This window comes from Zonotrichia leucophrys, chromosome 3 (assembly GCF_028769735.1).
Source record: "Zonotrichia leucophrys gambelii isolate GWCS_2022_RI chromosome 3, RI_Zleu_2.0, whole genome shotgun sequence".
NCBI classification, from domain to species: Eukaryota; Metazoa; Chordata; class Aves; order Passeriformes; family Passerellidae; genus Zonotrichia; species Zonotrichia leucophrys.
Window position 1 is genome coordinate 46471532 of NC_088172.1, and position 25671 is coordinate 46497202.

The window sequence follows — 25671 nt, forward strand, 5'->3', positions numbered from 1 at the left end:
CCTATAAAATAATTTTCTAACAGATGGATTATTAAATGGCAGAAAAAGACTGCATAGATGAGTACTAACCTTTCACCTCGTAAAATTGCAATTTTTATCTACAATGAGCAGATAAGAGAGAAGGACATCCTTACCAGTAACCTTCAGATAGGTTAAGACAAATTTAAAGCCCAAGACAAACATATTTTAGAATCTCTGTTCTCAAGGTTCATTGTTCATTATTGCAAGCCGTTGTAAGTTATTAAAGATTGTGCCACTGGCTATTAAAGGAAAGTCATAACCTATATTTAAAATGCCCTTTTTTCCACTGAGGGAGCAGGGACATTATCCCACCAGTGGATCCAGTTGATATCTGTATCACAGCACTCTGCATTATGTTCAACATAGTGCTTTTCACTTACGTGACATTTTATAAAAGATGACAAAGGCAATTCTTAAGTGGGAGTAAATTAGGGTTTGCGATTGGAATGATGATTTCTCTCCTTACCAGACTGAGGCTTCTGCAGTCACAGCCAATTATCATCATGTTCAGTTCACAAAGGTTTGCAGAACACCACAGGCCACAAGAAATTCCCAACATTATAACACAGCTTTATCAACCACAGACGAATACCAGACAAAAGTCGAGTACATTGCTCCACCACAATAAATACTGAGAAGGCAGCGCCAGTATCTGTCACAAATTCTCTTCTGTTTCCTAGTGGAAAATCCATGTAGATTTAAAGTAGCAAAGTTCACCATAGAATATACATTTACTTTTTGCTCACATTTTAAATACATGTGCAATAATATTTATTTTCACAATTCTAAAGATAAGCTACAAAAATTATTCAAAATCCATCTCTGTGTTAAAAACTACAGACCTTGATCTGTTTACACTACTTCTTCTGGATATCAATTGCCAAAAATCTTTTAAATAAAACTACAATCCTAAATGTAGTACAAAGTTCAACTACATATACGCAAATATGTATATTATCATACATATACATATATATATGTATATATAACATCTGGTTATATATATATAATGTCCAAATGAGATACTAGAGACACTAGAGAAGAACAAGCCATCCACTTATAGCATATAAAAATTTGTCTGCATTTAGTAATTGATATAGAGATGTGTGCAAGAATGTGCTTACATGTGCCAATACATAATTTGAATTTGGACAAGATATTGATTACACAGAATGAACAGGGTACTGTGTCTTAGCAGATATTAACTATGTTTATCCAGAGATGCTGATAAGCTGTCAGACTCATGATGTCATTTTTAATTAGCAACATTTTCATATATTTTCATATATTTTCTGAAGTTCCAGTGATCCACATAGAGTTACCAGATTCCTTTCTGGTTTCCCTTGCATAAAACAGACACAGCTCTTTTCCACGTAACTTTTAGGCTCTACTTCCCACATCTCTTGGCAGCTATGATCTAAAGAATACTGATTGCAGTGTGTAATACCTGCACCTGACATACAACACTGACCAAGCTCATCTTAACTCCATGAAAGAAACACTCCCTTAAGTCAAAGGTAACTCGTACAAAACTACCAAAATAAACATGGAGATCCTAAACCAACTTCCAATGTTTTCATTCAATGTCAGACTTTCCAACACCTTTCTTAGGAAATAAAAATCATTTCAGGGAAAAATTAACACATAACACACTCCATATGCAAACTTCACTTCTCCTCATTTTTCCTTTCCTCAACAAAATGTTCCCTTCTATCAGGCATTTCTTGACAGCTTTCTGTGTTCCAGACTCTTTCCTCATTTGCCACCTTGCTCCCCCCACTCCTTCCCAGAATACACTCAATTTGCACATGCGAAAACAAGGCTTCCTGCAACTACAGCTCCATCTTCCTTAATTCTCTATCTTTTCAAAGTTGGCATGTCCAAAAGAATCATTTCACTACTCCATTTCCTTGGTTCATCTTTCAAAGCAAAAGTACCATCACCAAGCTGCATCCCTCAATAAAACTAAGATTCATTTCCATCCTCATCTGACAAGCTTAGCATTGTCTCTTCCAAAATTGAGCGCACTTAGCTTCCATAGCACCATTTTCTTTTAGGTCTTCTATTTAGGTATTACCTGAGGTTTCTCTTATTCCTGTAAGCACTGGAGCTTCACACTATGCTTAAGACTCATTCTCTGCTTCATCATTGCTGACACCCTGAAACACTAAAATAGCTATAAACCAAAACTTATTTCTACACTTTTGAAATACAAAGTTAAAACGGTGGGGGAACTTCTGATGAGGTAAGTTAATTAATTTTCCATCTAAGACCAGATTGAAAGGCCAGAGCAGAAATGAAATAAATGCAATTATGAGACTGGAGACACAAGCATCAAGGCATCACAAAGCAACAAAGACACCAAACTAATATTCAGTTGGCACAAATTCCAAACTCCAACTAATTACTTTGTCACATCTTGTGTAATGGGCATGTCTGGTGCTGCCCACTGTTGTCATAATAATGGGTATCACCAAATAGGGAGGAAAAACCACACACATAATGACTGTAGATCACACTACAGCTAGTTCTAGATTTTACCTCACTTCCAAAACGTCTAGTAATACAAGAGCCAGTGCTGAAAGAATTTTGGAAATAAAATAGTCACAGATTTCATGAGTTATTTGTATTGTTCACATTCTTCAGATTTTCTTCCAATAATCTGTCTTTAATCAGTTTGGAAATTGGAGTGCTGTACTTTCTTTTGCTGCTGCTTCTCTAACACTTTATCAGCTGATAGTACTTTTCTAAGTTATTTTGCCCATTTTTCCATTTCATCCACAGATATAAATTTTGCTCGCACACACACAGAGGAAAATTCTACTCTTGCTCGATATGAACAGACCATATGTCTGTGAAGGCAAAACTTAACACGAGAGAGAAATATGTAAAAAACAATTTCATAAACAGAATTTTGCATTGCTTCCAAGTATCTTAGCCATGCATTTCAGACCCTCTCTTCTTGCAGTTTCAAGCCAGATATGCCAACCATGTCAGCCAAACCTTAGCCTGAGGTTTCAAGGCATTCCAGTTCCAACACTCAGCTCTTTGGATTCCAGAATTCTAAACAGATCTAATCTCCCCACAGTGTTCATACAGCACCAACAATTACATTCTCTCAGTGGAGTGTGTCGGCCGCGTTCAGGCAATCCCTGTCCTGACACTAACCAAAGCTTGAGGTGTGCCAATTGCAGAAAGCTGATAAAGTCTCCATTGTTGGAAACTAGATACCAGAACACACACACTCACATATGAAACATGCTGTCTCCTCCACTGCACTTTCTCCTCAGCTACCCTGGCCTGAAATGACAACCATTAAATTTTGAATTTAATTGCTCAGTCAGGTAAGTTATACTTTGGCTAAGGATGCATAATAAATAACATAACAGTAACCAAATACTAATAAAATATTAAATAAGAAGTACTTGTGATATGTAAGAAAATTGGTGCAATTATATCTTGTATCATGGTGGTGTAATGCCCCAGAGAGGTTCAGTTAATCATGTGTCACCTAAAGCAGCATGACTATTACTTCTAAAAAGCAAGCTGAAACTGCAAACTTAACAGTAGCTTTAACTCAATACCCATGTTTACTTAAGACCTCAACTCATGACATTTGAGCACAGAAGCTCTACCCAGATTTAATTATTTTAAAACAAACACCTCACAAAACCTATCCTTTTTAATTTACTTCATAACATTTGCTAAAATTACTTTTGCAGACCTTGCTTAGAGAACCATAAATATGATTCAGTAACTTTTATTGCCAACTCCTTTATAGGCAGCAAAGAGAAAACTTTTCACTAACAACACACCAAAATACTACAAAATATTCAAAGATCACCTTTAATTTATCAGCATTTTCTGATAGCTGCAATGACTGATATCCCAGTAGATGGCTTCTCCTCTGTAATCAGAATGGGAAATAAACCATATACCTTGGCAAAGCAGACTTCCATTTCAATCAAGGTAAACAGTGATAGGACAGGGCTATTCAAAGCATTTCTGTTCCCCTTTCTCACAGTGATTACTGTTTAATAATGGCAGATACGACAAATTGAGTAATAGTCATTTTGTCCTTTGGCATATCTGGCTATCCTTGGCTTAAACTTAGTCAATCCTGTGCACAGAACCAAAGTCAAACATCACGGTCCTGACAAAACTAAGTGATGAATAAGGACAATACAAACTAAAGAAAAAAACCTGTGTGATCCATCTCTGCGCTGTAAACAGGTCTGTGGATTGAAAAAATTCAAGGTATTTGTAGAACAATAAATTCAGTGGATGTCAGAATATCTAGGGACTCGAGGGCTATTCATCTTGTGCCTGAGAGATATGGAGAACAATCCCTTACTAACAGTCATGCTTTCTTTTCCTCCTTCCTCTTCATCTTATGCCATTTCACTGTAAGGTATTGAATGCCTCAAATCTTGCATCCAGGATGGACTCTTGAGGACAAAATGCTTTCATTGTGAGCTAACACATTTATTATGGATATGTCGGGGTATTAACACATACCTGCATATGCACATAGGCTTTTTTCCTGTCTAAATTGCCACTCTCTCTAGCAACATAGAAGATTTCAAGACACTCTAAGAGACCTTCAATAAAAACTTCTGTTTGCTGTAGAAACTCCATCCACACACAATACAGAGTAGAAAAGGAAGTATACTATTACCATGACAATTGAGTATAAGGAAACATTAACAGATGGTTATAATATCCAAGCTGAATAATTTATTGTTTAGACATTTAGACATGTCTGATTTCAACCTAGAAAACACTTTATACCTTGTATGCAAAGTAAACTTTTGATGCGCACCAGAAGACTGAGGCACTCAATTATTAACAAAAAAAGTGATTAGGTTCCAAGGCTTTAAAGCACAATTCTATGAAGTGCAAAACCCAGAAATTCAGCAGCATCTCTCACTACACCTCAAATACTCTCCTGCTACTATTATGAGTTAAACAAACACAAAAATACCTTGGACATATGTTAAAAGGCTCTTTTAGATAATTTTGAAAGAAATTACCAAACATATCCTTACCACAAACTTGTGATAGTAGAATAGTCCTTAATTGAAATGGAAATAGATATGACCTACAAAAATAACTACTTTTTAATCATAAAACATTTTAATTTCCAAGGGGAAAATCCAGAATTAAAGGGAATGCTTTGGACACTGACACAGGGTGGTTATTTTCAGACAATTCTCTTCTGCAGACCCTTGCATCTCTGTGTGATTAAGTTACCACAGCACCTCATGATTCCACCAGCTTACAGAGCTTGAACATAAACCATTACATTAACTACCACACAAAAAATAGCTCGTTTATTCTGAAGATGCTCTTCCATGCACATCCTCCATGCTCGTATACATCCATACATCAAAAACTGTAAATATTTACTATGTAGTCTCAGTTGTTAAATTTTTATTTAGTTTCAAACTCTTTTTCTACCCAGTGAACAGTGGAGAAGCTAATCAAAGGATAAGACAGAAAGAAATAATCAGGATTTGAGTTTGGTTGGTTTTATGTTTCCTCATTTTCAAAAAAACCAAAAATATGAGATAAAAATTGTCACTGCAGCAAGAGTTCCTAAAATTGATGCAATGTGAAATTAGGCTCACAGCAGTTAGCTGAATTAATTTTTTAGTGCCTGCAGCCTGAGGAAAGTGAAAATAAGGAATGGAATATTATACCTATAGAGATTTTCATGCCCTCTCTAAAAACTAACAAATTAGAACTATATTCCAATATTTACATGTGAGTAAGACTGCTACTGAGATGTCAGACAAGAGTATCTAGACAACACATGCCATACTTCACACACAAACTTTTCTAGGTAAAAGTGGGGAAAGACACCATTTTAATAGCCCAGTTTATAACAAGGGCTACCTTGACAGGTCAATACAAATAATTTTATACTTAAACTAAATTACATGAAAGTAATTACTAAAATTTCTTCTAAAATTAAAAAAAAATCTATCACACTTAAAAATGAAAATTTTTATATTGAATTCACATCATTCTTAATTTGTTGTCTCTTTTAACTTTGCTGTCTTTTTGATCAGTAAGACTAAAGTAGGGAAAAACCCCCAAACCAACCCAAACCTTCCCACTAGGCCATTAATGAATAGATTTGACAATAAAATGAGGTCAAGTCAAAATGCTTTTCACTGACAAACCAGAGGGTAGCATCCCTTTTCATAGGTTATTAGCCAAACCAGTTGCAGGAAGACACTTAAAGAAAAAACATTCCATAAAAATAAGAGCGTAACCACTGTATTCAAGATGATGTCTTCATTTATAGGTTTGTTCAGTTTATCAAGTCAGAGTACATATAAAAAGAGATGCTTAATTTTCATTTTTCAAGAAAATCTTATTTCCCAAACCATCATTTTCTATGTTTCCCCTCTCCAGTCTTTCTGGCCATCTCCTCTTTTACTGTTTCTCACCCTCTCTGCAAAGGATAAAGGATTTTGCTCTCCTCCAAAAGGAGTTTCGAGGTAGTAATTTGATTTCTTTCATTTAAAGTTCTGCAGTTCATTCATAAAAAGCCATGAAGCTTCTATTGGAGAGGTATTAATATATTTTTCAAACAGATATCTGAAAGCTTCCTACATAAACAATATATTCACTTATGAGGTAGTATAGTAAAAATAAAGTCAGAAGTTGAAACTGTCCCATAGCTGGCAGCAAAAGTTTGGAACAGAAGTTTAAATTACTTAAAGCAAAAATAAATTAATAGAATCATAAAACAATTTAGGATTGAAAAGACCTTGAGATCATCACCTCCAACCATTCTTTATTCACATGCTTATCTGAAAATACCTTTTAATGTCCTTTTAATTCACTCATGTAGGAGCCTGTGTATAAAAATTAAGCATATTAGCTAGGAAAAAAAGCCTGAAATCTTGCTTCTTAACTCCATACACTATTTTCTCCCTGGGAGGTGGGAAAGTCTCTTAACTCATTTCAAAGTTGTCCCTGCCAGCAAAGCATACACTTACTTTGATCCAACCAGCAAGAGCAATTTACTTGAAAGGCACTTTTCAAAAACACATGTGGCTAAATACTCCACTGAAACAAAAAGTCTTCAGTGTTTACTAGGGCAAATTTGACCAATTTACAAACAGACTTCAGCAAATCCAGCAATTACATACTTCTCTAAGAACAAAGCACTAAATTAACTTCTAAAAGACAAAATAAAATATATGTGAAACAAAAAGCTGTGTTCACACAGCGTTTCTGAATGGCAGGCAAGCATTTATTGGCCATTTCCCTGTGCTGTTAATAGAAGCTTCTTGCTGAGCATAAAAATCTTGTCCAACTACAGCAAAGCGTCAGAGGATTTGAAACCATGTTTTCCCCTTGTCTTACACTGCTGTTGTGTGTCACCTGTTGACATGACAAAAAATGGTCAGGTTCTCCCCTTCCTCCTCAGTGTTCCACAGTCACTTATCCTCTCATCCATTTACAAGCCAAACCTTAGGATCCTTTGCCCATGTCTGGGATAAATTAGCAACCATCACTGGTTTGTTTTCTAGCCCTACCTTCTGGAACCACACAGTTTTGTACATATAGGGCTTTTCTACCTGTTCTGATTTTTCCTCTGTTTTTCACGCTCATATACAACAAATGTGACAATGCTTCTTAAGAGAGGTCTGAAATCTGACTGTCAGCAGCACAGGAAGCAGTTTGGCAGGCTAAGGTTTGAAAATACAGCCCTGTACACCACTGCTTATCGATGGGGCAGGGCTTGCCAAAGGAGCAGGTCTGCTGCTTTGCTAACTGACATAGAGAATGTACATGATCTGTACTAGGAAACATGCATCCTATTGTACACTCATGGACCATGAACCCAAACCAAAAGTACATAATTATTCTTGAAAAAAAAGGGTATTTTTATCACAAATGAATTCAAAATGCCTGTATCTAAGAGAGCAATTATTTTACCTGGTAACATTTACCTATAAGCGATCTACTTTCTATGGTGCTATAAATATACATAGGAGTATTAATGACTACATTATCATTTAAGCGACTTAACTCTGTTCAGTTTTTGTTTTTGGTGTTGTCTTGAAATAGTAGCTCATAACCTGTCTGGAGTACCACCTACCTAGGATTATTTCCCCTTACCTAAGAAGACTCAATGCATATGCTTCAGCACATACTGAAAACAAACATATAAGCATTTCTTTTACTGGCATATCAGACTGCTCACATTTATGAAATTATTCTTTTGACTCACTGTCATTCACATTACATATTTTCCCTTTGTAAAATAAGCTGCTTGCTGCTATAAAAATGTGCTTGCTATGAATCAATAAAATATAAATCTATTTTATACAAATCAAAGACCCATCATATGTCAATGACTGCAAAGAGCACTGTGTAGCAGTTATGTTTTCAGCCCACCCATGAAGATCACACACAGCTTATATTCTGCAACCTCCTATGGTGATCAATTCAAACATATTTGTTGTAAACTTCTGCTTTTTAAGAGTCAGGAAGTGCTCTGCACTCGCCTCTTTTCCAAATTTTTCATTCCATACATAGAGAGGAGTTTTGCCCTCATCATTTTCCTCCTCCCTATATTTCAATCCATTGAGCCAGTGAGGAGCACATTGATTCCTTTTTCCTCAAAAGCTCCAAGTCTTTTCTCTGCAACTAAGAGCAGCTAGTTTTGCCCAGGTGTCAAGAGTTGGCTCTTGATTTCACAGGACAAGTTGTGCTTGTGAAGTATGTACCAGTGATGTGTTCCATCCACAGAGTCAGGATGGTGTGCAAAGTGCAGACAAGGAAATTAATAAAGCTAAATATACAAATAGGCATGGATGGTAACACCGTGCTTAAATTCTCATTTTTTCCATACATCAAGTCAGACTTGTAACTACAGTTTTTGCTGTGCACCCCTCAGAAGAATTCGGTTCTGTATTCTCTTGAACATCTTCCAGGCAGTAGATTCAAGGTCCACACTAGGAACTTAGACAGTTTTATATTTGGCTTGCAGCTTGCTTTTCCACATTCTTTTGAAAAACAGGTTCCATATCTATATGCTTATTCATATACACATATAATTCATGAATGCCAGTCAGAGAAAGCAGAGAAAAGGATCAAAATGTGATTCTACCCACAAAAAAAAAAAAGCAACCTGTTATCCAGAGGTTTCTGATTATTAGGAGAGATCTCAAGCTCTAAAAATTCTTTATTATCATGTGCCATTCTAAGCAGCAGTTCAGCGATTTCCATCTCCTAGCTAAGGAGATGTATGTTTCCTTAGCCAGAAAATGCTGCCAACAAGAGTACAATGAGAAAGATGATGGTTACTATTCATTTTTTTCCTTTCTGGAAATGATTACTTACAGGACACTAAAAAATAAAGAACTTTTATTTTATTGCTTGCCCATTCAGGATGAAAGATGGTTAAAATGGAAGACCAAAAACTACAGCTCTTAAGAAGACATCTTTTTTAATGCACTAAAGAAAAACATCAGGAAGTAAGAGTGACACTTAGCAACATGAACACCATTTCATATCTGAAGAACCCTTTAGATTAGAACTTATTCTGAAGTATATGGAAGCTGAATAGGTTGAGAACAGACAACTTTGCCTTTCCTCTAAATGGCTTAAAGCCAAAAAAGTGCACTAAACTATTATAACTTGTATCATTTTACTACCTACAACATAAGCCTCTCTGGCCTCTGTAAGAATGTCAGACGTTTCTACAGGTATCCTATTAAGTTCTCTCCAAAGCTCCAAAAACTTCTTGTCCTTTTTACTTGACACAAAATATAATTTTTCCTGTCAAAATGTGAGTTCCAAAATTAAATATAACTCTAAAATTGCTCTTCATACTTTGACCAACTTTACAAATTTTCATAAACATATGAATCAATTGCTGTAAAGTTAACAAATATCATATAGATAGATAAAACTCAAACCAAATTGTACTGTATTGTATAACACTACACAAAAAAAAATACAAAAGTATTTACCTGACATACTTTAAATGGCAAGAAAAGACCCTTTTCTCCACTTGTTGTGAAATACATGTAATGAAAGTGCATATTCACTGTTTTCCTTGCTCTTGAAGGCTCTTTTCCTATGCTGAAATTTTAGGGAGTTGTTTCTCCTTCTTAAACTGCCTTTTTCTTTTATTTAACCATAGTTTACCCAGCTGTATGCCAGGTACCATTTCAGAACAGTCAAAAACTTGTGCTATTAGAACTAATCCCAAAAAGCTTTCTGGTTTATTCTTTCTGTATTAATTTTCTCTTAGAAATTTTTAATGTTCTATTTTTCTTCATGATTGCCTTTTAGAGCAGTGATATTCCACAGTCCCTCCTACAGCTTTTTCCTCCTGGTGAGCTTCTTTGCCATCATCTATGATCAACATGAGATGCTGGTAGTTGGAATTTCTCCTCAAACATAAATTTATTCTGTAATATTTTTATCGTTAAATTTATTCAGCTCAGTCTTGTGAGTATCCCTTTCTCATTCTTTCAAATGTAATTTAAGCTTTCAAATGTATTTTAAGACTACCTACATACTTTCATACCTACTACCTACAGGAGGGGGGCAGGGAGAAGTGGTTTTATTTCAGTCACTAATGCTTTAGGCCTGGTGTGTTACTGCTTTACATTCTCACTCCCTTTTTTATTACTGTCATTAGGGTATGGTTTGCACTGTTTAAAAGAGCTCTTCCTCCTTGTAATGATCACCATTGCTCTGGTCTTAAAGCACAGCAGCTTTTGGGTTCAGTGGTGTTGGGATATCCTTGGCCCTCTTACACTTATCCTTCCAGACCTTTCTCACACAGGCAGGTAGGTCCATGTTAGCTGAAATTGCTTTAACCTTTCAGCTGTTCCTTTTGAGGTACTTCTTTATTTTGCCATAGAAAAATCTCACTCCTGTGAGACTGCTCCTATGGAACGTAACAGGATCACTCCTATGAAATAGCTATCAAAACCACAACAACAACTCCTCCCCGATTTTTTCTAAGGCTAGACAGAGGTTTCCCTTTAGGTAAGTTTCCTAACTAGTTACATAGAGAAATAATTATTTATACAAGTGAAACCTTACTCTCCAAACTGCATCTTAACATTCATCCCACCAAAACCATATTACTGGCTTAGTATATCCCACTAAGAGTAACCATCCCAGCAAGGTTGGGTGCATAGTTCTAGGATAACAGTTGTAGGACAGTTCTAACAGTCATAGCGTACAGTATTCCAATTTTCCATAGGGTTTTTGAAAAAAAAAAAAAAAAATCACATTTTTCATGTTTTTTTGGGGCTGACTCAGTTTTGAAGAGGCTTCTTAAAAGAGCTATTTGCTTAGAAGCAAAAGATTCTAAAACTTCCATAGTAACAGAGAGAATAGTAGAGTATTTCTTAAAGAATTTCATTTTTTTTTTCTTCTGCATATCTTGCCCTTTATTAAGGGAAATAAAAAGTAGTAATGAACCTACATATTCAGCAGAATAGAAGATTCCAAACTTGTCAAAAGACTCAGGGGGAAAAAACCCCATTCAATTAAGTCACACTAACTTTAAAAAAAATATCCAATTAAGTGTATTTTGTTCTCATTTTAACAATAAAAAAAAAATCCCCAATTAAGTATACTTTATCTTCATTTTAACAAACTCCTTAGCAACCAAACATTGTAAGGTTTGGTTGCTATGACAAAAATTACTATAATTAATATGATTGGAAGCAAAATAAAAACTGCTGTGCACAAGAGAAGGTATAACAGACCACAATGAGAAAAGGTCATTAGATATTGTAGCTAATAATCATTAGCTGCTCTGAAAGGTCCCAAGAGAATCTTTTCAGTTTCTGTATTCTCTAACATTCCTTGAATCACAAGTGAAGCTTAAGCTGAAGTATGGACTTGACAGCTCATCTACCATAAACCAGAAAAACAGCTATCTAGTGCAAAACTCTGGTTTTCCATCCTTCAGTATCCTTCAAAGGGCAGGAATGCAATTTCCCCATATTTAACAAATTGGCTTAAGCAGTGGGAGTTGTCTCTCTTGAAGATCTAATACGAAGAACATACTTAAAGCTGTCTTTTAAAAACAGAAGCAGCTGTTAATTATAGCTTGTTCCATATCAACTTCCCCATCTTTACTACACTGTAAGTGCTACTTTGAAATGCTTTTAAGGCTTTTCAGGTTCTTAAAAATAATTTCAGATACATAATTTTTTAAATAACCATCTTTAGATAGTCATGGTTACTATTAGAGTAGTTACTAGAAGATAATGATAATTTAAGTATCAAAGTGAAGACTATGTTTAGAAACCTACAGCAAAAATTACCTTTTCAGACAAATAAATACAATTTGGTAACATTTTGACCCAGCAGATTTAAAATATTTTTTTTTTAAGTAACCAAACTGCTTTATAAAGCCCATTTAAACTGTGAGCAAAATATTAAAAGTGAGCACTCAGATAAATAGTGAATGACACTGAATCATGAAAGGGATCTCTGTAACACAGCACATACGTGATTTTTTTCCCAAAGCTAATGCAGAATGCTCAGTTTTTAATACATAAATCTATTAAAATCCCTCCTTACTTCACAGCCCCAAGAATAGATCCCTGCTTGTTCAGAAAACAAGGGTAAAAAATGCTGAAATCAAGACAGTACATTCACAGGATTACTCTCAGATCCCCAAGTGTTGCAGCAATTTGTAATTTCCAGCTTTTGATCATAAAAACCACTGGGGATTTACAGCTATATAAACATAAGTAAACGTTTTAAATGAGCTAATAAATTACAAACACAAAAACTTCATGGATGAAAAAAGTATTCTTTTTTTGAAATTTGGATAGTTTTGGCAACATTTTAATAAGCAGCTGACGCTTTCAGCGCTTTCCCATTAGCAAGGCTGGTTTCCTTCTTTCCTTCTTAGTCTCACCTGCTCCTGCCTGCCCAGTGCTGCCTCTGAACGGCACCAAAGCTCATCCTTCCATGAGGAAAAGAAACTCTGCTGCCTTTTATTGAAGGGCTAGGTCTTTCTGCCAGGCTCAGTGGTTAAGCCATTGGGTTGGTCCAATGAGTTCTAAAGCACACAGACTGGAGGGAGTGGCCCTGCATAGCCTCAAATAGGAAGGGAAAAATTAGGTACAATTAATTTGAATTGTAACAGCTTTTCTGGGCAGTAACAAAACTGAAATCACAGTTTGGATGAAGCAGCCTCAGACTTTCCTGTGGCCAGGTAATGCTTCCCCTACTAAACCCTGGGAAGGTGTCTGGGGCCAAGGCAATGCTGGCTGACCCATGCTGGGAATAGTGGGGAGGGAAATACATTCCTAATCTCATGTGAAAGTGCAGCCAGACTTAACAGCCTCATTTTACAATCATGCCCCAAGGATGCTCCTACGCCTTCAGTAAGTAAAGCTCCCAGTTCAAACTGCAGTTGCTCAAATTTTCAAATGCCAGTCTTCTGACAGTTTTAATCTCTCTGTACTACCAGCTTGTAAAACCTGCCCACCAGGTTTCCTGCTCTTTAGACTGGGAAAGTGGGTGAATGAAGTCTTCCAATGGAAAAAATAGTCAGTTCTCTGAAAGTGCTGTAATTCAGACAACAAGCTGATCAGAAAAATCACTGGATGTTTCCTACCATTTTTATCCAGTATCATACCATAAACCCACTGTTAAAAGTTATGGGGAGACAATAACAAAGTAGTATAAAACTGAAACACTTCAGAGAAAGCAAACAAATCCCCCAGTGCAGTAGAAAAACAAAAACTACACAGAAGCCATAGGGTTCTCAAACTTCACTTCTGAGAGCTAACATGTGCATCCTAATTAACTGCGCTTCAATTTAATGAGATGGCAATAAACATCAGAAGTATTTGTCCTTTCAATTTCCTGTCACCATCAGTCCCTTCCAAATGTTTCTTATTAAAAAAGAACTTATACTTCTAAATGACCAATGGCCTTAGACATACTTCAAAAACAAAACAAAAGTATTTCCTCAGTCATTTTCTGGGATAGATATGACAAGAGAAAAATAAAAAGGACAAGTAAATATTCAAAATTGCAGAGGGTTTAATTTAACTGCTTCAAGGTACATAAAAAAGTGACCCTTTGATCAGTGTGACTAAGGAGAATTTATATTGCTCAACACACTTCAAGGAAGAAAGGTTTCCCCTTCTCACAAAAAATAATGAGGGGTTCAAGATGCTGGAAGTCCCTGAAAATCACGTTGAAAAACAGTGTTCTGAACAGTATATTAAGTATTTTAAGATTTTATAACATCAGCAGAACTCTGTTTCTCTATTTAAATGGACAAAAAACCCACTTCAAGTCCTGACATTGTCTTGCAAATATCTATGTTCTGCTCTAAAGAGATGACAAGGAGTTGCTCTGATGTTTCTTTCAGAACTGTTATTTAACATTTTCCAGTTCTGAAAAGGCATGAGAACATTAAAAGTCTTTTGTTGGAAGCGGAGTGTTTGAAAGTTCATTGGCAGAGTAGTTACATCCACTTTTCATGAACACATGATAATTCTCCCTTTGGTTTCCCATATAGAGGAGGGGGAAGAGCATAGAAAGAAGGAGCAGCGCACACAATATGTTTTTACTTCCATCTGCCATCTGTTAACAGTTTCAGCTACTTGGATAAATATGTATTTGTACTCATCAGGAGAGATTGCAGTCTTGTCTACATGCAGTTACTCAGTACAGCTGTTCATGAACAAGTCCAAGGTAAGGGCATCCTGGCAGAACCAGTAGCTAAGAGTGAACAGAAATATATTATTTTGAAACAAGAATAGCTAAATAAAGATATACTCAATAACAGGTGCTTACGAATAACTAAATATAAAGCAATCCCCACAATTCATCACAATAGGTTCTACTTACTCCTACACCATTATCTGCACAATGCAGAATCTGCCAGCACAGCCTTGTCCTTCAGAAATCAGAGGGAGAGGAAGAAATTTCGTGTTGAGCAAGTGTAGTTACACGGAGAAATGCAGAAACTTTTTACTGCTACGTATCCTCTTATTTAGGAGGTTGAATTAAACCACACATCTATCAAAAGGTTCTTTTATCTTGAGAAATTTAATTGCTTTTCCACTGCAGTTCAGTTGCCTCCTTGATACACTAACTGTAAAACCTTTGCAGTTTTGATGAACTCAGCTTGGCACCACAGTCATCTCAGATCCTTCCCACCTTGGCCCCTTGAGTAAGTGAAAATAACCTGAGCCAAGATGACACAATTGTAGCTACACATGAGAAGTAATCATCTTTTATTTCTGATGGAAGTGATTTAAAGATAAAAGAGGGCAATTGCAGCCTTGTGAGAATTTTTCAGTTTTCCCCTGAAATTGCTTGGTTTTCAGCTTTCCCCTGAAATAGAACTGTCCTGCAAGGACAACAAAATCTACATGACGCAGGGCACTGCTGAGGCAGACTTGTCGCAAGCAGAAGCAAGTCAATATGGGCCCAACTCCCAGTCAGCTGCTTCTGAAGCAGCCCAGAAAGGCCTTGCCCGGACCAGGAGGCTGTTTGCAACATGTGCATGCTCAAAAGCCACAGGGGACTATGAGGCTACAGGTTGGTTTACAGCATATGCCTGCAAAGTGTGAATAAAATTTGTCTCCAACAAACTTTCATAACTGGGGGACTTGCTACTAGTAGTAGATTAATACAAACAATACAATACAATATATAATTGAATTATTTTTTTAATCCTTTTATTAGAAGTAGTTACTGAATACACCAAAAAAAAGTTAGCCTCAGCACTGCTAGCTGACACTTGATACAGCAGTACTGGTTTTGTTCCTCAGCTCCAGACCCACAGAGAAGCTAAATACACAAAACATAGTCATCATGTTATTTTCAAGTAGGATATCTCATTAAATCTCAATGCTTACTGTATGAAATGCATACAAAGATAACACTCTGTCCATCACAAATCCTCCTCATACAGACTGTCTTTGCAAAATGAATAATTGCTTTATTCTCCAGCTGCTCATTGCTCTCACTGCATCTCTGTTTGTGTCCTTGGAAGAACTAAGACGGGCCCAGCGTGGACTGTCTCCATTTCCACTGTGATGCCAGGCAAACTGAACCTGGTGATTGTGTCACTAACTTGAATGGGAGAGGCTGAAGTCATTTCCCATCAGTTACTACGGTGAACCTTCCCTGGGGATTTCTTGAACTTGTAGTTCCACTGTACAGCATTAGTTGTCTGACAATAATCCCACTGTGCTGTATTCTGGCTGTGTTTTGGTGCTGATTTGGGCTTCTGTACACCTAAGTTGTCCACTTTGGTTTCACTGGGAATGAACCAGTAGACCATTTGTTAACACACCTCATGCAAGTCATCTTTAACTATAGTTAAAGATGCTCAGTTAATTGACCTCAGTCTCTTTTCTGTACAACACTGACAACCTAGAGCTGCCACAGTGACTCAAAGATACTGAATGTGTGTTACCAAAAACTCTAAACAAGCTGATTTCAGTGACAGATACAAGCCTGCAAGACACGACAAAGATTAGTGGCGCACAAAATATCTGTATCAGTTATCAAGGACCAGTTCTTAAAAACTGTTTACATTCCACTTCAGGAAATGCATGTCCTGAGCTGCTGCTGCTATTCAGAAGAGACAAGCAATTCATGCTCAAACTGAGCTGTTACTTGTTTTCAGGACCCATGTTTCCCTTGGCCTGCACCATGCCTTAGCATGCAGGCTCAGCATCAATCATCCTTAGAAAAGGCAGCTTACAGCCAGTACAATACCAACAACTCATTTACAGGAAAGGAAACAACCATGAAGGAGCAAATTGCTCTTTTGAGAAAAATAGCAAAGATTCATTTATAAAATTAAAATACTGAATGCTGTAATATGGGTGATGAATTTTCAAATTAGGTAGAAGGTGGTGATGGAAGACAAGGTAGAAAAAAAGCTGCCAGAGGTTTGAATCTTAGGTAATTTGGTGTTTTATGCTGCCTAAATGAAGCTACCAATGAACTCAGTGGAAATGAAGGGATAACGCGGCAACACACAACCAGGGGATGGAGCATAGAGGGGTATTTTTCATTTTAATTGGCTTGGGAAAGAAAACCTGAAGGAGAAACTAAAACACCATATTTAAAGTTGCCTTTAATTACTGCTATCTGCCAAGGTAATAAGAGCAGAGGAAACACTATTCCTACCTTTATGTGAGAACTTGCCTCCAATGGCAGCCAGCCGATACATCTTAATAGTAAGAAAATCAAAGCTTAGGTACATTAGCTACCAAAAGAAACAACAATAAGCAAAAACCTATTAAAGCGCACTAATTACCATATCTGGATTCAGCAGTAAAACCCACAGATTCAGCTAGGGTGTGTGAAAATTCTCCCTGGAGAATTTCAGAAGAATATCAATCCCTTCCTGAAAAAATTTATACCATAGTAGCATCTAGAATACAGCCTTATTTAGCAATGTTTTATATATTATATACAACAACAACAAAATTTTAAAAAAAACCACAAAAAACAAAAGCAAACAAACAAACCCTCTAGAAAATACTCTTTCCTGAATTCTTAGCATATTGCTGCAGGTAATCTTTAACAGTTCTGCAACCAAGTTTTATCCCAATTCTCTACATAGCCAATTTGACTTTGTAATTGCATTGGAGCAGAAATACAGAAACTTCTATAGCTCTAAATGTTGAAGTTTAATTATATATTAAATATCATCACTCTGGAACTAGAGGAGGATATACCTGTAAAAACTTCAACATTAAATAACATGGGTATAAACTGTTTATCAACACAAATTCACAACATTTACATGGAATTGAAGAATTTAGAAAAGCAATTAAGATCTGTAATAAGGCTCCTTTGTACACCATGAAAAATTACTACATTTAAAATTACAGTAATTGAACTGATAAAATTGAAGCAGTCAAATGAAACCACATTTTAGTGTAAGCCAAATAATTTTCTTTATTAAACAAATCTGATTTGAAATTAAATGAATGATACCAATGGAAAATCAGAGGTCCAGTTCCTGTGATTGACAAATTTTCCTGGATCATTTTTCAGATGGTCAGCTTCCTCTAGAACTTTCAGAGAAGTGTTGGGAAAAAAATAATTTTGTGTTTGAGCTTCTACACAAATCAGTTCCCTTTGTAGCTGCATACCTCCCCTGTGTGATATTTGGAGGGATAAAGTATCTAGCCCTGTTCTCACTCTGGAATTAATTGACTTGACCAAACAATACTGCAATTACTACAGTTCACACAGTTGATATGATTTGAAATTGATCTGGTTTTACACTTTTACAAAAGCTGCACTTGATTTTTTTTTTCTTCCATTTTCAAAAGAAATTCATTCCTTTGGATTTTGCTTTGTTTTGCAAATAAGCACACTAAACCTGTTGATTACACTTAGGGAAACAGATTCGATTCTCACTTTGACGTGTATTTTCTGAAAGCAAATATTTAATCATTAATATTTTTTGTCAAAAATACACTCTCCATAGAAATACCCCCAGTATTCATTTCTTGCCGCCACTGGCTCTCCAGAGGCAATTTAACTGGCCATTACATGATGCCTCCAGAAAGATCTTTTGCCTCGTACTGATATCCCAGTTCCAGGAAGTTGCAGCTCAAGTGACAATTCTCCATTGTCCTCCCCACCTTTACCCTCTGCTGCTGACTGTTCCAGCAGCTTGTGCTCTGCATTTGGAGCCTTCCCTGCAATTTACTCCTTTGTGATCAGCTGCAATTTCTGGGGGGGGAAAAAAAAAATAATCCCTACAGGTATTTTGCATTTGCCATGGGTTCAGACACTTCCTTTCCCAAACACAAAGGCTACAAACCTACCTAAAGTAAAGCCAAGTCTTCAAACAGCACTGGAGCAAGCTTTTGTCCCAGTCAGCCCTGAGGAAACCTCCCTGATCTTAAATGGAAATACAGCCTTTTGTTTCCCAAAAATCAATAAGGACTGGTTTGCAGCATCAAGTTAGAAGTCTCAGGTAGTTTTGACACAGCCCAGGTTGAGCAAACAGAGCTGTCAGCATCAAAAGCAGCACTGTGCTGATCCATAAGCTAAAAGTGTAGGAACCTCCTGATCCCCAGAGCACTCCCCTGCATCCCCTCCTGTCCTGGCTATGCAACCCTGCCCACTACACCCAGCAGGGAAGCATCACACTCTTCAGCAAACTTAGGCTACTTACCAGCCCAGAATGCAAAGGCTTGGGTTTTTTTTCTGTGTAGTATAGTCAGGCTTTGCTTTGCAAAGCTTGCAAAATTTATTATGCAATTTATTGAGGTTTTTTTACATATACAGCATGAACCTGCTTAGAAAGGAAGTTAAGCTGCATCAAGATGGGCAAGATGGGCTGCATTTGCAAAATAACACAATTAACTTATTTTTTCATGTGCTATGCTTTGCTCCCAATCATGGCCCAAACTAAAGCAGTCTTCCCTCAAACTTACAGAAAAGATTGATGAAAAAAGTACAAGAATTTGGAATACATTAGTTAGCAAGGTGCTTTCTGCAGAGTTTTGGTTGAAGGTCTTTCACAGCAGGGAAACTGCTTTGAATCTCAGCCATACACAGGACTTGCAGAACCAGTTTTAACTTTACAGTAGACTTGCTGGACTATTCTGGACTTTAAAATGGAGAAACTACTTTTTCCAATTTAATTAACAATCTAACTAAGATGGAGAAGAAAACTACTTTCCCTTTGTTGTGATTTTACTTCTGAGTAAAATTTTAACCCTCTACATGATGACTAAAAATATCTGTAAAAGAAACTAAGTTTACTGTCTCTGCTACTGGCTCTGTCACTTCTTTTTCAGAATAAGGCACAACACTTGCTCAAAATAAAACTCTTTTAACTTCAGAAGTGAAGACTCCTGAATTTCAGCAGACTTCACCATTGTAGATCTGACCACAGCAAACAAGGCTCTGAAGCAGCCACACTTTTCAGTACTATCTTATCACACACAATGCCTTTGACAAGGGGAGGGAGAGGGCAGAATAAAAATTTTAATTTTTTTTAAAGGGGAGGGGTTGGGAGGTGCATTCCATACTCTTAACATTTTGGAAGGGATAAAAATAAAGGGGCTGGCGGGGGAAACAGTTTCTTTAATTTGGGGCTCAGCTCTCTATTCAAATGTGTTGAACCTAACCAACGGTTCTGTAAAGCTACAGCCAAAGAAAGCTTGTGTCTGTTTTAACTGCTTTGTTGTGACACAATACCCACTTAACACATTTTTCTGTTTCAATGCGCGATGCCACATTTATCTAGCATATGTAAACAAATAATACATTAAAATGCATACCATGTTCCATTTCAGTAGGATTTCTGAAACAAGACAAAACTGAAACTACTTGCATAGTATTTTAAAAAATATTGGTTATGCTACACATTATACTTTGGACAAATAGTAGTAAATCAACACCCAGAACTGTAATTCAGATTGAATCCATCCAATGCTACTAAGATAAGTACATCTGATGTTCCAGCTCTTTTTGGAAAACCAGACAGCTGCTGCTAATTTCCATTTTACTGTTCAAATACATGCTGTTAAGACCTCATAATGAAGTGCAGGGACAAATATAAAACTGTACTTTAGGGCCCATTTATCCTTATAATAACAAAAGTAAAAAACATAGGCACATGCAAACATATGCTTGCTCATATACACACAGATCCCATCACATGTATCATTTTTAGTTAAAAGGGAAATGTGACAACCAAACAAATTTCAGCTTTGTTCTGATTTCTCTGTTAAGCCACACAACTTATCTTCTGGCCACAGAAACCTTGGTTTAGCAACCTAGGAATGCATTGAAAGCTGCTTGATACTTTTACCTGTATCAAAAAAGCATAACCATATTTTGAAAACTTGTCACAGCTTTCACTACATTACAAATAGTTTAATAGCACAGCTCATAAAGGGATCAATGTGAAGGCTCATCTCTGTCCCACGAAAAAAAGCCCAGATTGTTATTTTGCATTTAAGTTTTACATTAAAAAACATTAGAAATATAGTAACAAGAACTTGTCATCCCCTTGGCTAATCATTATGGAAAAAGGGAAGGGTTTGGTTAAGACTGGATTTTTTTCTGCTTGCCTGCAGCTGTGGGTATAGCAGGAAAGCGAAGCAGGGAACAGAATTAGAGAAATGCCAATGTTCTACTCATCAAAGTTAAATATGGCAATTCAGGTGTACCAGTGGTTGATTTTCTTTTAGCCACTAAACCTCTGAAGGAGAGAACCAGTTGCCAGTGCAGACACACAACAAAGTCATTATATTGGATATAAAAAGTAACAAAAAAAAAAAAAAGGTGGGGTGAAGACAGACGATGCAGGTTGTAATTGCTTCTTAATTAAATTACTGGAGGTTCAAAAGTAACCCCTCAAGCATGGTGGAAAAGAAAAGGGTGGAAAACCGGAGATCAACTCATTTGAGAGAGTGTGGACCTGACTATGTGCATCTTTAAATTGTCACAAAGCAAGAAGAAAAAAAAAAAATCAGACTAAACAAAGGCTATCTTTCTCCATTCCAGCCTAAAAGTCCACAAAGACAGAAGACTTTCATTTTTGAACTGTTTGGATGTTGGGTTTGTTTTCGTTTCTTGAGGGCTCTTTTCATTTTCAGATGAAATCTGCTAGTGAAGTGAACCAGCCAACTGCAACACCTGAAGCTAATCTGGTCCAACCAAATCAACTAATGATCAAACCCACCAAAGTTACATGACATGAGCATAATGATCACCCAAAGAGCAGACACATGCACTAGATAAAAAGTGTTTTACTGCTGAAGTTTGACAACTAGAAGATGCAGTATCATCACTCATTCCATTCTCCTTTTGTTCTATGGCTTGCAAGGTGCACAGGTAATGCCCTAAACATGCCCTAATCCCTATGATCCTTTAGGTATCTGCTGTTGGATCTGGCACAACTGCTGTTTCTTCTCCCATCTACAAAAATCAGTGGCAGGATGATACCCCCCAGAATTCCATATCTCCACTGAGTTACAAAATTCTCTTGTTCTGTCTGGTGCCTTAAGGCCACCACTTGTTGAGTGCTACCACTAATATTTGATTTCTCTTTCAGTAACTCAACAATGCACTAGTAAGACTGGAGTTACAGGACTTGTGTAATTTAATTTTTTAAAAGCTTATCATAGTCATTTGCATTGAGCAAATATGCTTTCCTTGCTTGTAAGTAATTTCATTCCATAAATAGCAGCAAACTGCTACTACCACTTCCAGGTGAGAGTTATTTTGCTCCCACAGACGCCACCTACTAAATAATGACAGATACATTCACTGCCTGGAGAATGTAGCAAAGAGAGCAAAACTGACAATTACAGAAAGAATGTAACCCAAGCCAAAAAGCTGACTCTAGACTAAAAGTTTACATTATGAAATTTCTAGAGGTAAGTCACACACAAGCACTAAACAGGTACACACAACCACCCCCAGTAAATATGATGTGCACACCACAGCAGGTCAGTAAAGTAATACTGCAACAACCTCATTAATTCCTCTGCTCTGCATTAGCAGGGGTGCCCACACAATCTGTACCTTCTGTGAGCATGGAAAACATGTCTTTGCTCTGTCTTGCAGTTGTCGAGCAACTGTTGGGCTTTCATTTGCTGTTGCTTGTCTGTGACATAAGGACAGATGCAGTAAACCTGGCAAATGCATCAAAAAAAGCACAAAGGTTTCCAGCTACAGGACCCACTCCAACAAATTAATAGGACATGAAAAAGTCTCATGGATGACATACAAAACGCTCCAGAAGACAGAGGGAACCAAAAACCAAACCAAAAAAAAAAACCACCAAAAAACACCAGGAAAAAAACAGCTCATGGTGCACTTTCAGCTAGTCAAGATACTTCTCTGAAGGAGTCCACTCCAAAAAGTTTTATACCAATTCTTAAGATCTTATGAGAGTTGCATAAAGACATTTAAAGAAAATAGAAAAAGAGCTCCATACATGACTAGGAAGAAGAGGAAGAACTCTCTAAGATGAAAATAATATGTCTATAAAGACACCAATGCAATCATTCCTGGCCTGGAGCCAGAAGAACTGTCTGACTGTGCCATTGCTCTATCTCCCACAGGGCAATCGCCTGTTTGCAAACTTCCCATCACTATCTTAGGGCCAGAAAATTGCTCTACTTCAGATGGTGTTTCAGAACTTCCAGAACAGGGGTATAATTAACTTCACTCTGGTAAGAGGGGCAAGGAGGGTGAGGGTGACTTTAAAACACTTTGTAATGTCTCCCAGACAAAGCAGAAAATTCAATACCAGTTTGTTTGAATACATGGACCTTGTACATTTGATCAGAATGTGATTCTAGCACAAATAAATTGATACACTTTCCCCCATCTTTGAATTTTGATTATTTTCTCCTTCAGAGCAACTATCGCAGTTATTTTTCCAATGTCACCTCAAACAAAGTCTAAACTTCAGAAAAGAAGCACATGCAGGGTAGAGAGAATTAAAAAGGTATGAGGTACTTATTTCTCTCTGAGGAGGTCATATCACCAGTCAACATGGGATTCCTATTACATACTAGTCTGGATGAAGAATACCTTTTGACTTTACTCCAAGCCTCAGGCTTGTTCACCATTTAGCATTAGAAAAAGAAAAAATATTTTAAACAAAACTATCAAAACAACCAATACATTATAGTATGGTGTGCACATACTCAAAAAACTCTTGAGTATTTCATCTTGCCCTAAATAACAAAAGTCAGGAAAGGACAAAACAAAGTTAAGTAGCTGCATAATTCTCAGTATTATTTTTTTTTTTCCAGCTGCACTGGTTTTGGCCTGGAGAGAGCTCATCTTTTCATAGTAGCTCATTTTTTTCATAATATGGCACTGTTTTGGATTTGCTCTGGAAACAGAGCTGATAACACAGGGATGTTTTAGTTACTGCTGAGCAGTGGTTGCACAGAGCCAAGGCCTTTTCTGCTTCTCACACCACCCCTCCAGTGAGCAGGCTGGGGGTGCACAGGCTGGGAGGGGGCACAGCCAGAACATGTGACTCCCCACACACACACAAGTGACCAAAGGGATACCCCACACCATATGGCAACATGCTCAGCATATACAGATGGGAGAAGAAGAAAAAAGAGGGGACATTTAGACTGATACCATTTGTACTCTCAAGTCCTGTTACATGATGCGAAGCCCCGCTTTCCTGAAGGTGGCTGAACACCTGCCTGCCCACGGCAAATGGTGAATTAACTCCTTCTTGTGCTTTACCTGCACTCACAGCTTTTGCTTTGCCTATTAATCTGTCTTTAGCTCAACGTACATGTTTTCTTGGTTTTGTCGTTCCAGCTCTCTTCCCCATCCCACTAGGAAGGTGGAAGGAAGTGATGAAGGGAGTGTGTGGGGCTTCACTGCCAGCTGGGGTCAAACCCCCAGAGGCCTTGGGGCTTGGTCAGGGAAAATACAGGCTACTGGCAGCATACAATGCTTCACAGCAAAAAGTGCCTAAAAATATATCTTATTAGTGTTGAATTGATGAGTTCAGACTTTTAAACTGAAAACCCTGACTCTTCAAGGCCCATGAATTTGGAGACTGACTGGTTTCCAGTTTTGAAGTACAGAGATTTTAGTGAACTTTCTGATAATGATTCAATACTGCACTATTATATTTCTTTCTTTTATTCTCTTTCACTTAGGGGTAGTCCAAAAACCCCTAGCAGAGTACAATTCATTACTCGATCTTTTCAGAACCCATATAATGAAATGGAAGTATTATCAATTTCTGCTTTCTTTTAACCATCTACTTCAGGCATATATCACTGATTTCTGCCATAATCCTCTTTCATTCACTTCACTTTTCATGTGAATAAAAGAGCCAAGTGGAAGAGTATATCATTGCCAGCTCCTTGATAGTGTGATATTCACAATTTTTCTTAGAAAGGGATAGGATCTTGCAGAAGCTCATAAAAATATGACAAAATCTGAGCTTCTTATGTAACAAGTAATTATGATTTTCAACTACAGACTGAAATCCTAAAAAAGAATAATCTCTACAAAAGGAACCATATCCAGAACTTCTTTATTTACACATGATGATTTAAGCCAATCTTGAATTTTTGGAAAAAAAAAAAAATCAGGCGTTCCGAGATGGCTGATTAGCAATACTGTGTTTTCCACTTCACTGCCTGACACTGCTTGCAGTATGACAGGGAGGAGAATGCTACAGGCTTTTCATGATCTTGGTAATCAAGGTTAATACAAAATTTGCATACCACCTTGCAGATGCAAGAAATGTTTCCTGGAAGAGAGCTGAGGTTAAAGTCACACATATCTCCCCAGAAATTAGGCACCAGCTAAAAATATTACATATTTATCTCAAAGTAAGTCCTCATGAGCCAGTAGTGTTCCACTTTTGATTTTTAGGTAATTATTAAGGTAATTCATAAAACAGATTCATATGGCATACTAACCTCCAAATCTTTCACTGCCTTGGAAAACACCAAGCATCTACTAAATTTTCATCACTTCACCCTGAAGACAATCACTATTTCCCAGGGAACAGTGAAAAAAAGGTCAAAATCTTCATCAGCCTCATTGGTACTACATTATTTGATGGAAAGAGAATTGAAGAGTCTTGTATGCAGAGCTATGCAATTCCTTACAACA

At 37.0% G+C, this 25671-nt stretch overlaps 1 protein-coding gene across 8 annotated transcripts in view; it reads right to left on the minus strand.

The window, feature by feature from the left end:
- Window positions 1–25671, minus strand: part of PTPRK (protein tyrosine phosphatase receptor type K) — a 388545-nt gene that overhangs the window by 217697 nt on the left and 145177 nt on the right. The window lies entirely within an intron of this gene.